Source organism: Adelges cooleyi, unplaced genomic scaffold, assembly GCF_023614345.1.
Source record: "Adelges cooleyi isolate 19-005CV unplaced genomic scaffold, UGA_ACOO_1.1 ACOO_flye_CR_arks_rails_tigmint_CR_PRNA_307, whole genome shotgun sequence".
Classification (NCBI taxonomy): Eukaryota; Metazoa; Arthropoda; class Insecta; order Hemiptera; family Adelgidae; genus Adelges; species Adelges cooleyi.
The window spans coordinates 824,068-839,345 of NW_026095978.1; the positions used below are offsets into that span (position 1 = coordinate 824,068).

At 28.7% G+C, this 15,278-nt stretch overlaps 1 long non-coding RNA gene across 1 annotated transcript; it reads right to left on the minus strand.

The window, feature by feature from the left end:
- Nucleotides 1-9,441: 9,441 nt before the first annotated feature.
- LOC126839706 (uncharacterized) lies at nucleotides 9,442-11,761 on the minus strand. The gene is made up of 5 exons (XR_007685962.1): nucleotides 11,612-11,761; nucleotides 10,915-10,944; nucleotides 10,543-10,605; nucleotides 10,007-10,036; nucleotides 9,442-9,626 (listed from the first exon to the last, which is right to left on the minus strand). It is a non-coding gene; the product is annotated as an uncharacterized LOC126839706 (long non-coding RNA).
- Nucleotides 11,762-15,278: the final 3,517 nt, after the last annotated feature.

Consider the following 15,278-nt stretch of genomic DNA (forward strand, 5'->3'; position numbering starts at 1 on the left):
TTTTAATAATTATATGCAATTAAAAATCTCTTTCCCCTTCCCATAGCACTTACTGATAATATCGCTATTACTTTTTGATTTTACAATGACAACCTACATTTATGTTTTATTCAGTCTCATAATTAAAAGAATTCATGGTAGGAGGTGCAACGAGGGATGAACTGTGTGCATATCGTTGCAGTTGTATAAAGTGAAAATGTAATATTATGTTCTTTTTTATGTTGATTATATTTTATACACGTTGATAAAATATCAATATAATATAAAATAATCATAAGCTAAAATTTTACTCATGTTTTGTTGGTTATTCACAATCTTACGTTAACATTAAATTAGAAATTGGCAGGTAGTTTATAATAGTTGAATCATTTACATTTATTAAAGAAAAAACATTTTTACCTAATCTTTAACCGTTACCTTTTAAAGTATTATTTTTACATAAAAATCTTAAAACTTATTTGAATCATTAAATTTTAGTTACCCTGTATATAAATAATATTCCAAGAGTATTTGCGAAAAAATCGTGAATATATTTTATTGAATATGAATATTTTAATTTAAAATGTTTATCTTTATTTTGTACTTGAACTTTTTAAATTTGTTTTTCGATAACATAATATTTAACTTTTTTAACGCAACTACACAAAAAAAAACATTAATATTAAAACCCAATTTTTTTACATAAAAAATACAAAAATCTGTTTCTCTCGTAACCTAGTAAAGTTTCCAAAGAAATTTTATATATTTACAGATTAAATATTACAAATATTTCATATTTTACAAAAAATCCATATTGTTGGTGAACAAAAAAGGTTTGGCCGGGGGTTTATTGACGGCAGCAAACGCCTAAATCGTATGTATCACAAGGCCAATGCCATGTGGCTAGTTCGGTGTTAACTGCCATCACGCCCCCTGGCCAATACTGAATGCAAACTCGTATATATACCTTGCCAATGTCGAGGAACAAACACACGGTAGTAGATGTCATAATTTTGTCATCATTTTGCGTTTCTTTATTGAACCGTAAAACTTGGCTTGAAAAGAAATCGCATTTAGATTGAAACCATGTAAATGCTACACTTTCCGCAAAAAAACACGGTTGATTATCGCCGCTTTTATGTGATAAATTTGAAAAACTGTAGTGGTCTCAAACGAGCTGAGAGGAAAACCCCAAGCGACGAATTATCAGAGGCTCCGAAACAGCAGTATTTTTCCATTGCTGTATACAATTCCATAAAAGTAAAAGCAGATTGTGTGGCGTCCTCTGGTTGCCAATATATGTACTACTGAATCACACGAGACACTGAAATGTGGCGCTGTAAGCAACGAAATCGGTAAACACGAAAATGGCCAAAACCACACTGTTTTTACAAACAACGTCCGACCGTTAATTTAGCAAATACAAATAAATAGGAAAACTTGTACATTTCATAACCAATGCACTAAGGCTTAGAATACTTTTTAAATTTACTGCCTGTCTCCTGTGTTAGTTTCTTTCATTTAATTATCTTACATTTAAATTACTTTTACTTATAATAATAGATTTTAATATCCAACACAAAAATTGTAAGACTACTATCAAATATAATGACTTATCAGATATTCCCGTTATAATATCCGTATATCATAGACCTATAAAAAAATATAACATTATTAACATTATAATGACATTTAAAATAACATTTAAGTACGTTGTCAAATTATTTTCAAATTTAGCATTAAAAAATACATTTTCGAGTGTTTTTTATTTAAGTTATGTTCAAATTAGTTTTTACTATTGAAATTTATATAAAAAAACTAAAAAGTCTGGTTAGGTTAGGTCTTATTTTGTCCTTGGACTCGTTTTCGCTCATTCTTAGCTCTGTATTTTGCCTAGCTGTCGTAAATCGCAAGGAGATTGAAGATCAGAAAAAATCAATATTCAGGAGCCAGCAGGCTAAAGCACGTTCCATGTTTTATAATTTTAACAGTTGGGTTTTATGTAGACTATAACTTTTTTTTCCTATCCAATTATATTACTCCGTTATAATACGTGGCATCGGCCGCACAACATACACAAATAACAATCGTGCGTTTTATATAAATATTATGTATGTTGGTATCACACGGGTGGCTATTTGTCAAGTCGCTCCGTGTCGATTTTCAGTGGCTCCGTGCTTCCTGAACAACTGCTTTCATCAGCTCTTTTGCGCATGTTAATTTTTCCATCACATAATAAATTATGTAAATCCGTAAGACATTTTACCTACAAAATAATATTGAACAATCAAATGAGCTACTAAACGTAAGTATTATTTTATTATTGATAATAATTTCTGCGCAGACTTCATGAAAATAAACAACAATTCTATTTCTAATATTGTGCGCATCGCTATAAAACCATTAGAGATTTGTTTTGAATAAAAATCACCATATTATGATTAACTGCTCGAATTGGGATCACTTTAGCTGTTATTAGAAATTTCAATCATATTGTTGAATTTCGCTGGATTAATTATGGATACTTAGTTCCGCAAGTACAAAAGCACACAATTTCTAAATTAAGTTGTATCCAAATTAACTTGCTTTTTTACAAACTTCAAGTTAATATTTTGATTTTAAATACTTTTTTTATCCTTGTAATATTAAATTAATATATTTGTTAACAACCTATGTAATAACTAATAAGCATATGTTAAACTTGAAATAACAATAGATCAACTATAAGTCCTTGTTTTATTTAATTATACAAGTAACTAATTAACATTGGTCAAAAATTACATTATTATAATGTATTATTTTTAACGCAAATCAGTAAAAGTAAAAAAATTAGGTTTTGGATATGATTGGTGATTGCCCTTTTTGTTTGTTGCTGAATGTCTTGTGTGGTAGTGGTTTCCCAAATCTCTAGGTTAGTGTCAGCTGCGGCCTCCTTGGCGTATTTATCAACAAGTTCGTTACCTTCGATCTCCTTATGACCTGGGACACATACAAGTTGGATGGAAGTTTTTAGTTTATTAATTTGAGATATAATTAGATTGGATATAGAAGTGGTCTTAGTCTTATTTTGTAGTTGGGTTAGCACACTCAGCGAATCAGTCGCGACTATTTTTTTGACAGCGTTGTATTCTCCTGCTAACTCGACTGCCTTATAAATTGCCAATCCTTCCGCTGTAAAAATACTATTAGCTGGGTGAGTTTTGAATTTTCTCACATCGGAGTTGGAAACAACTGCCATGCCTATGTTGTTATTTGTTTTTGAAGCGTCTGTGTATATATAGATTAGGTTGGGTTCATCGATTATATCTTTAAATTCTGTTTTGAATATATTAGAATTTGCTATGTTTTTATTGTGTTTGGTTAATTGTAAGTTGATAACAAATGTATTGTTATTATTAATCCATGGAGTATTAAGGTATGGATTATTTTTTAAGATATTTTTAGTGAAAATGTTATATTTTGAACATATTCTTTTGAACCTTTTTCCGATAGGTTGTATGTGGCTGGGATTGTTGTTGAATGTGGAAAGTCGTTCGTCGAAGATTGTATTGTAGGTAGGATTGTTTGCCTGTTGTCCGATTTTTGCCGCATATCTAACCGTGAGCATATCTCTTCTTGACTCCAGTGATGTTTCTCCTGAGATGTTAAGAAGGCTTGCCATTGGGCTGCTCTTAAATGCGCCTATCGCAAGTCTTATAATTGTGTTTTGTAGGGGTTCTAGTTGCCTCAAAATTTTGTTACTGGCACTACCATAGATTATAGCCCCATATTCTATTTTGGATCTAATAAATGCTTTATAAATGTTTATTAGAGTTTCCGAGTTGGCCCCCCATTTTGTATTTGATAGCACTTTAATTATGTTTAATCTTTTATGAGATTCTTTTTTAATATTATTTATATGTTTTTTCCAGTTGATATTGTGATCGATGGTAATTCCTAAAATTTTCATTTCTTTAACAAGGGGTATAGGGTCGAGACCGAGTATTATGTTTGAAGATGTGGTTGGTTTTTTTTTTCTTGAGAATTAGATGCATTTGGATTTGAGAGGTAAAAATTGGAAGCCTGTTTCTTCGCTCCAGCTGTATATGTTGTTAATTGCTTCTTGAAGGTGATTAGTTACAGCATGATAGTAGGTACCACTACAGTATATGCTAATGTCATCAGCGAAAAGTCTTATGTGAGTAGGGGCAGTAACTTTATCGGTAATATAATTTATTGCAACTAGGAATAATGTGACGCTTAAAGAAGATTCTTGGACTATACCGTTTACGAGGGGAAAGAGTCCTGAGAGAGTGGTGTTGTTGATTAGAACTCTGAAGGATCTATCGGAGAGAAAGGATTGGATGTATTTGTGGATCTTGCCTTGGATACCCCATTTGTATAGTGTGTCTAGCACTCGGTGTCTCCATACTGTGTCGTATGCTTTCTGGAGGTCTAGACAAATTAGACTCATATATTTCTTCTGAGCTTGTGTTTCTATAATTTCCGTTTCTATATCTGAAAGATAATCGTATGTTGATCTGCCTTTGCGGAAACCCGATTGAAAATTGTTAAGAAGATTGTTCTTTTCTAGGTAAAAAGACAGTCTCTTATTTATAGTTTTTTCTAGTAGCTTGCTTAGCGTGCATAACAACGATATAGGTCTATAACCGTCGGAAGAATGGCTATTGAGGTTGGGTTTTTTTAATAGGGATTACAGTTGCCGTTTTTCAATTGGTGGGAAAGAAACCCTCGTTCCAAATTTTGTTGTATAAGTTCAATACCGTTGGTTGGTAAATGTTTAATGAAGTCAAATGGTATATCATCTGGTCCGCCGCTTTTACTTTTGCAATGAGATAAGGTTTGAGTAATTTCTTCCTTTGTTATATCAATATTAAGAAAGGATGAATCTTCGGATAACGGATAGTTTGTGAGGAATGAAGTTGATCTATTTTTCAACTTCGATTTTGTGTTTGACGAAATTACTGTCTAGCGATGAGTTGTCACTGTGTAGGGCGAATTTTTTTCCAAGGGCGTTTGCTATATCATCTGGAGATGCTAGCATTTGATTGTTATGTTCAAGAATTTGAATTGAGTTATTTTGAGGTAAGTTTTTAATTGCTTTTATTCGGTTCCAGATATTCGCAGGAGGGGTGGAGGGGGACATGGTGGACGTAAACTTTTTCCAAGATTCGCTTTTGCTGTTATTTATAATGAGTTTAGCTTTGGCCCTATTTATTTTAAATATAATTAGGTTAATTTGGTGGAGTTTTGAGAGGATGTGTCTGAGGTTGGTCTCTTGTTTTGGATTTTTGGAGTATCAACTATTGACGTTTGTAATTACGAACTATGAGAAGGGGTGGCTGATTTATTTTGGGATGACGAAGATGTTTGAGCCAGATTTTCGTATAAGGGTTGAGGAACTGTTGAAAGGTTTGTTATGGTTTGACATTCGGTTTCAGTTGACCAATCCATATTGGTAGGCGATGTATAATCGTCGAGTAGAGCGACTTTTGGAGGTTCAATGTTTTCAATTGATACGGTTGAGTTGTCTGAAGATGCATCTGGCATAGGTGATGAGATGTCTAGGTCAGTATTTTGAGGTTTATTAATGCCCTTTGTGGTGTTTTTTTTACAAGAATTAGAGGTATGGCCGGTGGCTTTGCATAGATAATAAGTTATGAGATCGTCCGTAAAGAAAATTCTGAACTGGTTTTGGTTCAAATTAATTATAATTGAGTCGGGAATTTTTGCGACGTCTTCGGGTTTTAAATACATTTGTCTGCGAAAACTTAAGATATGTTCATAGCCTTCAATATTAATACCGGCTTTTAAGTAGTTAATAGGAGACACGGGAGTGATATCAATGTCTTTTAGTGCGTTATGTATGGCTTGATTAGATATTGATGGGCATACGTTGGAGATAACGATCCTTTTAGCTGGGTTTAGTAGTCGGCGTAGTTGTATTTCTTGATTATGAATGGTGATTGATTGGGTTATTGATAATAGAGATTCCAATATTTCTTTACTTGATAAAAATATACAAAAGCGGTTGTTAGATATTCTAGATACATATGTTATGTTTTTCGGTAATATGATATTCCCTATTGCGATAACGTATTCGCTTTGGGGAATGCCATCGATTGAGTTGAAGACAATAGCCTGTTCTCTTTTTGGAGTGTTTTCGTTTGTCGTTATTGATGCATAGTTAAAGGTATGGTTTTGATTAGTAATTTCTTGTGAACCACTGGGTACGGTAATTATGGGTGAATTTTGGAAGATTGCGCTACTGGAGGTGGCGGAGTTAGTGGAGGAGGTGTTGATTTTATTTGCTGTAACAGTGTTTTTGATGGAGTTATGGTCGAGGACAGCTGAAGGTTTCGATTGAGCATGCTTGCTTTTAGTTTGATGGCTGGATGCAATTGAGTTTTTATTTAATTTATCAGTCGTAAGATAAGTTTTGGAAGTTAGATTTCTGTTTAGTGTTGAATGTGAATTATTTCTGGATGAGGGCAGTGTGTTGGGCGGTTTGCCCGTATTGTTGTTGCCCATTGTGTTGTTAGTAGGTGTAATAAATAATCATACTACCTGTATATCTGCGTAATTGGTGTGCTATTCGATAGCTTGATAAAAACGCACTCTGTTGTCAAACACGTACAAAGATGCATTTTTAAATGGTATTATACAATACTCATTATACTTAATCCTCCGTTAGTGTGTTGGGGTTTATTAAACCCCCGTGTTGCAAATAAGTTTATTAACAACCCTGCGACATAAGATTTCTAAATAATTTTAGGCAACACACACTAACGAAGGGTTAACGAACCAAACTAATACATTTTCTTAAGCATCTCGAATATACAAAAAATACAAATAAAATCAATTAATCAGAAAATATATAAAATGAAATGGGAATACAAATTTATACTGAAAGTGATAAAACACGATCTGAAAAAAGGCTTTCGATACGAATCAGTAGATGGTATAAATATTAACCATCGATAAAAATTGTATAAAACATATGTATCGTCTATACGATTTATCGTAATCAACTAGTATATGATTGAAATGTTTTTTTGATAAACGATGAATGTGGATTTATTTACAAATAGCAACCTGGAAATCTAATCGGTTAAATTGTAAATTACCCTATTTCTATTTTAGTTTTTCTTCTGTAGAAAAAAATATGTCTAGAGATTATTAAGGAGATCATATATTATCTGTTATATAATTTTCTAAAAAATCTGTTTGCAAATTTTATTTTTACGAGGAAAAACCAAAAATTACACTTTGACCGTGGTTGCTTTGTGTGAGTGAATTAACAGTGAACGGGTGTTTAAAAATATATTTACACTTTAGTATATATATATCATATATATTATTCATTATATATATATATATATATATATAAACACAATACGGATCATTATTGACAATATTGTAAAAAATTATAGACATACTAAAAATACTATTTTACGCTCATCTACAAAATCCGATGATACAATTTGTAAATTCAACACGTTATTATGGTATTTCTTTTAAATTAGGTCAATCATTATTGTAATGAAATATTTTAAACATATTTTTTTCTTGTAGCTGGCGTGCAGAGCATTTGTAGGTAGTATTTGCGTTTTATCGTGTTTTTGTTTTTCGTTATTTGTTCTTGACAATTGTGTAGATGATAATAGTTGAGCAAAACATACATACTTAAAAATACCATATGAAGGCTTGTAAATGTTGTCAAACTCTATGTATTACTATAAACCACAATAGCGTTACAAGAAAACATCACGTAACTTTTTGTAGATTATATTTATATTATATTACTATCCAACATTTTACTAATTATAGTAAAAACAAATAGTTGGAATGGATTAGATAATAAAATACAACTTTATTTATTCGGTGAATATTATTTTTATTGGTAGACAGTTATATATAACAGACATAATATTATTTATGTGTAACAAAATATGGTATTTGGAACACACAGTTAATAGAAAAATCTGAAGGATGAAACAATTATGATAAACAAAGATTAACATTTTATAATACACCCATATTAGTAATTATATTTACTTTCAGAATGTGACACATATCTTGAATACTTCAGCTTTGTTGGTAAATTACTAACTGCCGTTAGTCTTAATCTAAAAAAAAAAAAAAAATATTGTGTAAAAAAATCGTTTATTTATACTATAATTAGCTTACACATGAATTTACAAGGTGTTTCCATTTTAAATAAAATCATAGGATTTACTAGTATCCATTGTTTTAATTTCGCAATAATTGTGATTTTCAATATCAGAACTTAATGTATAAAATAATTGTTTATAAAAAAATTGAAATATAATAATTAAACATTTTCAGCATTATTAAAAACCATTTTAAAACTGCTAGTATCTTTGTAAAGCACAAAAACTTATATTATCCAACTTACAGCCATTTGAAAAACAAATAACAAAATTGCATATTGAATTACACTTTTATACATAAATATATATTTGTGTGTATTTTTATTCATCCAAAAAAGTGGTATATTCCATCAAATCCAAAAAAATCGGAAATAGGTTCACTTCATATGCGCGTCTCGCACAGCTTTTATTATAAAATTATTATTATTAGCCGCAGCATAAAAGGCTATTGGATGAATTTTGGCACACAAATTATTCTATTCATAAAACTTATTAATTTCCTTGACTTATATTATGAAATCAAAAGAGGATGATATTTTGAGGAAAATCCAATAATCATGTTAGTTTTCTTAAATTTTGATTAGAAACTGTTAATACGGTTTTATAAAAGTAATAATATTTTTTTCAACATAAAATATCAATCAAGAAAAACGTGTTTAGTTTATAAACAAATAAAAATAAAAATATTATCATGTGGTAATTTTTGTTAATATTATGATATAAATCATAAAAACATATTAATTTTTGATTTTCAGCTTTGATACGAAGCGTAAAAGGTAAGTTATGGTTTTACATCGATATACTTTATTTTATTTATTTGTTTTGTATTTTTATTATTACGGTATTTCTTTTAAATTAGGTCAATTGTAATAAAACATTTTAAAACATATTTTTTCTTGTAGCACGCGTGCAGAGCTTTTGTAGCTAGTATTTGCGTTTAACGGTGTTTTTTGGATTTGTTATTTGTTCTTGGCAATTGAGTAGATGATAATAGTTTAGAAAAACATATATACTTAAAAATACCACACGATGGTTTGTAAATGATGCCAACTTATATATGTTACTATAAACCAAAATAACGATACTAAGAAAATATGATTAAACTTGTTGTAGGTAATATTTATATTATATTACTCAACAAAATTACACTAATTATAGTAAAAACAAATAGTTGGAATAGATTAAATAATAAAATACAAATTTACTTATTCAGTGAATATTACTTTTATTGGAAGACAGTTATATATAACAGACATAACATTATTTATAGGTTACAAAATATGGTATTAACAATGCAAACTTATTTTTTCATTATGTACTGGGATTTCATACATACATTTAAAACAATTTAAGAACAGAATTTTATTTATATAAGTTGTATATAGCGTGCAATAATGTTGTGAAAAATAATTAAAACAGTTCTAGATACCGATGTACACAGTCTTGAACCCAGATCTTGGACACTTCATGGATCTAAAAAAAAAATATATTAAAATTGTATGTAAAAAAATAATTTATTTATAATTAGCTTATATATGAATTTACAAGGTGTTTCAATTTTGAATAAAATCTTAGGATTTACTAGTATCCATTGTTTTAAATTCGCAATAATTGTGATTTCAAAATATCAGTTAATTATGTATAAAATATTCGTTTATAAAAAAATTTGTAATATAATAATTAAACATTTTCAGCTTTATTAAAAATCATTTTAAAACTGATAATATCTTTGTAAAGCACAAAAACTTATATTATCATCCAAATTACAGTCATTTAAAAAGCGAATGACAAAATTGCATAATAATTACATTTTTACAACTTATGTAAGATTTATGTAAGTCTCAAAAACTTACTATTTTATGGATCTACTGGTTGATCTGGATCTGAAAATCGAAAAAATAACTCAAATACCTGTTTTCTAATTTAATTTTTAATTTTCAAGTATCTATATTGGTATAATCATTTTAAGCTGTTGCTTTAAAGCGTTTAAATTTATTAGACGGAAATTATATTTTTTAAACGAACTTTTTTTATTTTTTAAGCAACTTATTTATTTAAGTTTTGCATCAAAGTGAATAATATATGAGTAATACTTTTCACACGAGTGGTGTAAAATGTAAAGGTTACACTGAAAAAGTTAAACTCAAAACCTTTAGTTAATTTAGTATTATTAAGCACTAGTAATTATTAAAATGACTTTTCAATGTCCGAAATAATTCAATTTACTGATATTGCAGTGTAATTTTAACATGTTGTTTAACAATGCAAGTCTTTTTTATCATTATGCACAAGGGATTCATATATATTTCTAAAACAATTTAAGCCTATCATTTTATATATTTTAGTTGAATACAGCTGTATAAGTTTTATTTAAGTTTCAAAAACTTACCACCCGGTAGTGTTGGTGCTGGGTTTGGGTTTCGTACTGGTATAGGTAATGGAGGAGGTCGGCCTGAAACGCCAAAATAATAACTCACATAATAGTTTTTCCAATTTAATTTTTAAGTATGTATACTGGTGTAATAATTTTTAGTTGTTTATCTAAAGTGCTTTAATTGGCTAGCCACAAATTATACTTTTTTCAACTAGACATACAACTATATGTAATAATATGCTTATGGACATGATAAACTTATTTTTATTACCAACAATGTAATTCATTAGTAACATTTTATAAATATTTTCACATTTTTAAAAATAATTTTAAAACTGCTAGTATCTTTGCAAAGCACACAAAAACTGATATTGTCATCCAACTTACGGGTATTAGGATCCGCACCAGTATCTTTAGCTGAAATATCGAAAAAAAATAATTAAATATTTTATTTATCCCAACGCATCATATGGCTCATTGTTCTATAGCTAAGTACACAGTTGTTTTCATATGTATTAGTTTGAAATGGATTTTTAGGTTGATATTTTTCTACATTCATAAAATAAATATTAAGTTTGCAAGAAAACACGTCAATTCAACTACAATTACATTACATTGGCCTAAGTCGTTAAAGTAGTTTTAATTTTTTTTCTTGACAATTTTTTTTATAGTATCTTCGGTCATCAAAAAAAAGTTATTACAAATCAGAATTTTATGTAAAATAAAAACATCTTTCTGGAAATTTTAGTTTTATTTTTTCGTGTAAATGAAAGTCATTAAAATTGAGTTTGAAATCTAAAAAGTTGTATTTTGAATTAGAAAATTGAGAATTATTCTAATATTTTTATTCAGAAAGCTGAGGAAATTTTACATAATGTGTGCATAGTTTCAAATGGGGGTCTCCATAAAAACGCTTAGAACACAAAATGAAATAAGGTATAAAAAGGGTATAATAGTAGTAAAAATTCATAGAAAAGTCGGAAAAACGGGTAAAAACGACTACAGTATTCGAAATATTTGATATAATTTTGTTGGCCGAAGATACTATAAAAAAAAAATGTTATACTAAAAATATTTTTTATACCTTCTGGAGCTGTTACATCCGACATCATTATGAATAATATAGTGGCTACAATACAAATTATAATTTTCAAATTCATTTTATTGAAGTAGTTATTATAATTAAACACCAAGAATGTAGTATACTATACTAAAGCAACAGAACATTTGCTGCTTACAGTATAGAGAGAGATATGTTTGTCTTATTTTGTAGGCGAAGGGAATGTACATATTTAAATGGTTTATGTATTGTTATTGTGCATGTGTTCATTGTTTGTTAAATATTTTTGTCCATGTACTATTGTTACGAATAAAACGTGTAAACAACTCCATACAACTCCACAACTTTTTAAGAATAACAAATAAGATCACTTTAAATAGGTATCTATAAAATGATTGACTTGAATTGATACATTTTTTCCAAGCTGTAACGAGCTTGTATTAAAATTCACAAAATCCTCAAAAAACATTTTTTGGCAATTCAAAAATAATTGTAGTGCTGATTTTTTCCCTTGTTCAATATGTTATAGATAAATATGCTACAATATAATCCTATCTTCTGACTATAATATAACCTTATTAACTACAAGGTTATACAGTTTAAGGTTTTATAATACCAAATTCAAAACTTATATTTTTAAAGCAAGTTTTCTTACAAAGTTTTTCTCGTTGTAGTATTTTGAAAGCTAATTTCAGTGTATACATTTTGTTTTCAATTAATAATTAGCTTATTGATTACAAAGATGCGTACACTTGTAATTAGATATTAATCAAAATCGCAATAAAATAGAGCGGTAAAAGGTTTTGTGAATAATAAAAATCTTTACAATACAATTTAAAACTTGAATTCAAAATGTACAACAAAATATGCATCAAATAATTATTGAAAAATGGGTACCAGCTATCAAAATTATTGTAGTTTTACACGATCCAGAGTACGGTTAAATAAAAAACAGTGGTTTTCGATAGAATATACACAGGCATGGAGGCCTCTGGTCAAAGTGGATTTTGTTTGGTTACATTAAACAAATTTAAAATAGACTTTAAAAGTACAAAATAAAAAAACAAAAAAAGTGTCATCTTTATTCTTTCCCTTGAAGATAATATAATGCTACATGTTAATGTCTTGTGGCCTTCCCCTTCTCGAAGCTAAACTATCAGGAGACGTTTGTTCAAATTGTTTGATTAGTTATTCGGATAGGTTTTTATTGTTCCAAAAATTTACCTTTAATTATTACTATAGTCTTTTTGTAGAGCTTCTTATTTTTACAAATTATTAGCTTATAAACGGTTACAAAAATGCATGCAGTTTTTGTAAGTTGTTAATAAAAGTCACTATAGAATGGAGAGATCGCTCGGTAAAAGACTCGTCAGGAATTCAAATCTTTATAAAAATTCAAATTCGGCGTATTGATGGAACACGTTTGGGGTGAATTGAGATTGAAAATTCCGAGGGGCAATAATCATCTTAGTCTAAGTACATTTTAAGTTTTAGTAATAAGCAGAAAAATATCATGTATGTGTGGATAGTAACAATTGTTTACCTTGATCTTATTGTCGAAAATATCGTGCGCGTGTATTGTTCAAATAATAACATGTTTTCGTATTAAACTAAAAAAATATGTAGGTTACTCGTGTAAAAATACACCATATTTTGTAAACATGTACTATGTATCAATAATATAAAAATGTATAATTATTTATAATAACAAGTAAAATTATTTAGAAACATAATAATTATTATTAATAGTGTGATTTATCAAAAAAAATTATTATTTAAAAATAAATAATAATAAATTGTGCATTTTATATAAATATTACACATGTTGGTATCCCTTCGGGTGGCTGTTTGTCGTGTGGCTCTGTGACGTGTTCCCATAACGTGGATAATGGTTTCAACGGGAGCACGACACGGAGCCACTCGACAAACAGCCACCCGAAGAGATACCAACATGTACAATATTTATGTAAAATGTACGATTATTATTTGTGTATGTTGTGCGGCCGACACCACATATTATAACGGAGTAATAGCAAAAAATGTAATTTCCAAATTGTATATCAATAAAAATAAAAACAGTAACTTTGTAGAAAATATTATATTTTTATTAAAACCCCTATTGTATAGTAGACATTGTTACTATGTTCATTGTAAACATTTCAATTTACTCAACAGGATTTATTGTTAACTCATGCTATTAATAATAATTATTGTTTCTAAATACTTTTACTCTATTATTATAAATAATTATACATTTTTATATTATTGATACTCATTTATTAATATAATACATAGGTAAAAAAATTATGTATATTGCAACGATATTAATTGAATAATATTTTAACTTGCTTTCATGTATTCCAATTAAATTACAAATATATTTTAAATATAAAACAAATGAAATTATTGAACATTGTTTAATTTGTGTGCATTTTCATGAGTATCGGAATGAACGATCCATGTATATATTATATATACAACTAAAAAGTATTTGATAAAGGTTTTTACTTTTTATTGACTTAGAACTAATTATTAAAAACTCAAAGCAGAGGGTTAGAATTAGATAAATACCGATATAAAAATCCAAAAAAAGTACATTTTTAGCTAATTGGCAAATGTGTATATTTTCCACCCATTTGGCTTATGCTATAGGCCATCTATATAAATTTGATTTTTTTATCTGATTAATTATTTCTATTTTTATTATCTATATATATATATATATATATATATATAAATGAATGTATGTGTGTGTGTCCCTCACAATTTTCATCAGAGTTTGTAGAAAAACAGCATTATATATTTATTTTGTGTTAATATATGTAGAATCATAAAATATAAATGAATAACCAAATTATAAAAAATGATTAACATGTATTGCTTTATAATAGCCCGTAATACTTTATAATATTAGCGGGGCGCGATAAAACATTAATATTTACTACTAAGTCATCCTCAAGTCTCAACAATGTGCATCGGGCGAGCCAAAAATTGTTCATTGTTCGCTATAGCAAAATCCCAACCAAGTCAAATATTAGCGTGATGAAATTATGATGCAAAAAAAAAAAGGACCACGACGGGCGGGAGGCAGGTAGACGAGGAATCCGATGATAATTGAGCGGCGATCGACGGACGAAGTACCCAGCGGGCGCGGGTAGACGTGCAGTGCCGGGCGCGCACGTATGTCGATTTCGGCGAACTTTAAAAGTCTGTAACTTCCAAACTAAGTGCGAGCGGTGCAAATTTTTTACATATTCGTAATCAACATTAAAAGTACTGTCGATTTAAAAAAATAATCGAAAAAAAGGGTGCCCGGTAAAGTAGATTTATACCATAATTATTTGTAATGTTCTAACTATATTTTGTTATTTTTCCAACTATGTTCAAAATTTAAAAACTATAAGCCAAGTGGAAATAATTTAGTAAACATTTTTTATAAACTTGATTATATTAATTTAGTATTTTTCTTTAATAATGTACAATTGTTTCTAACTTTAATATTAAAATAACTTGTATGAAATCCGTTGTGTTCATAATATGTACACTATTAGTTTTTATTCAACAAATGATTAATATTATATGTTTATTACTGCTGATAATAACTTTTAAAAATAAACATGTACATAATCATTTTAGAAAATACATTTTTGTCAAGGCTGTTAGAATACTTAAGCCAAACAATTTTTTTTTA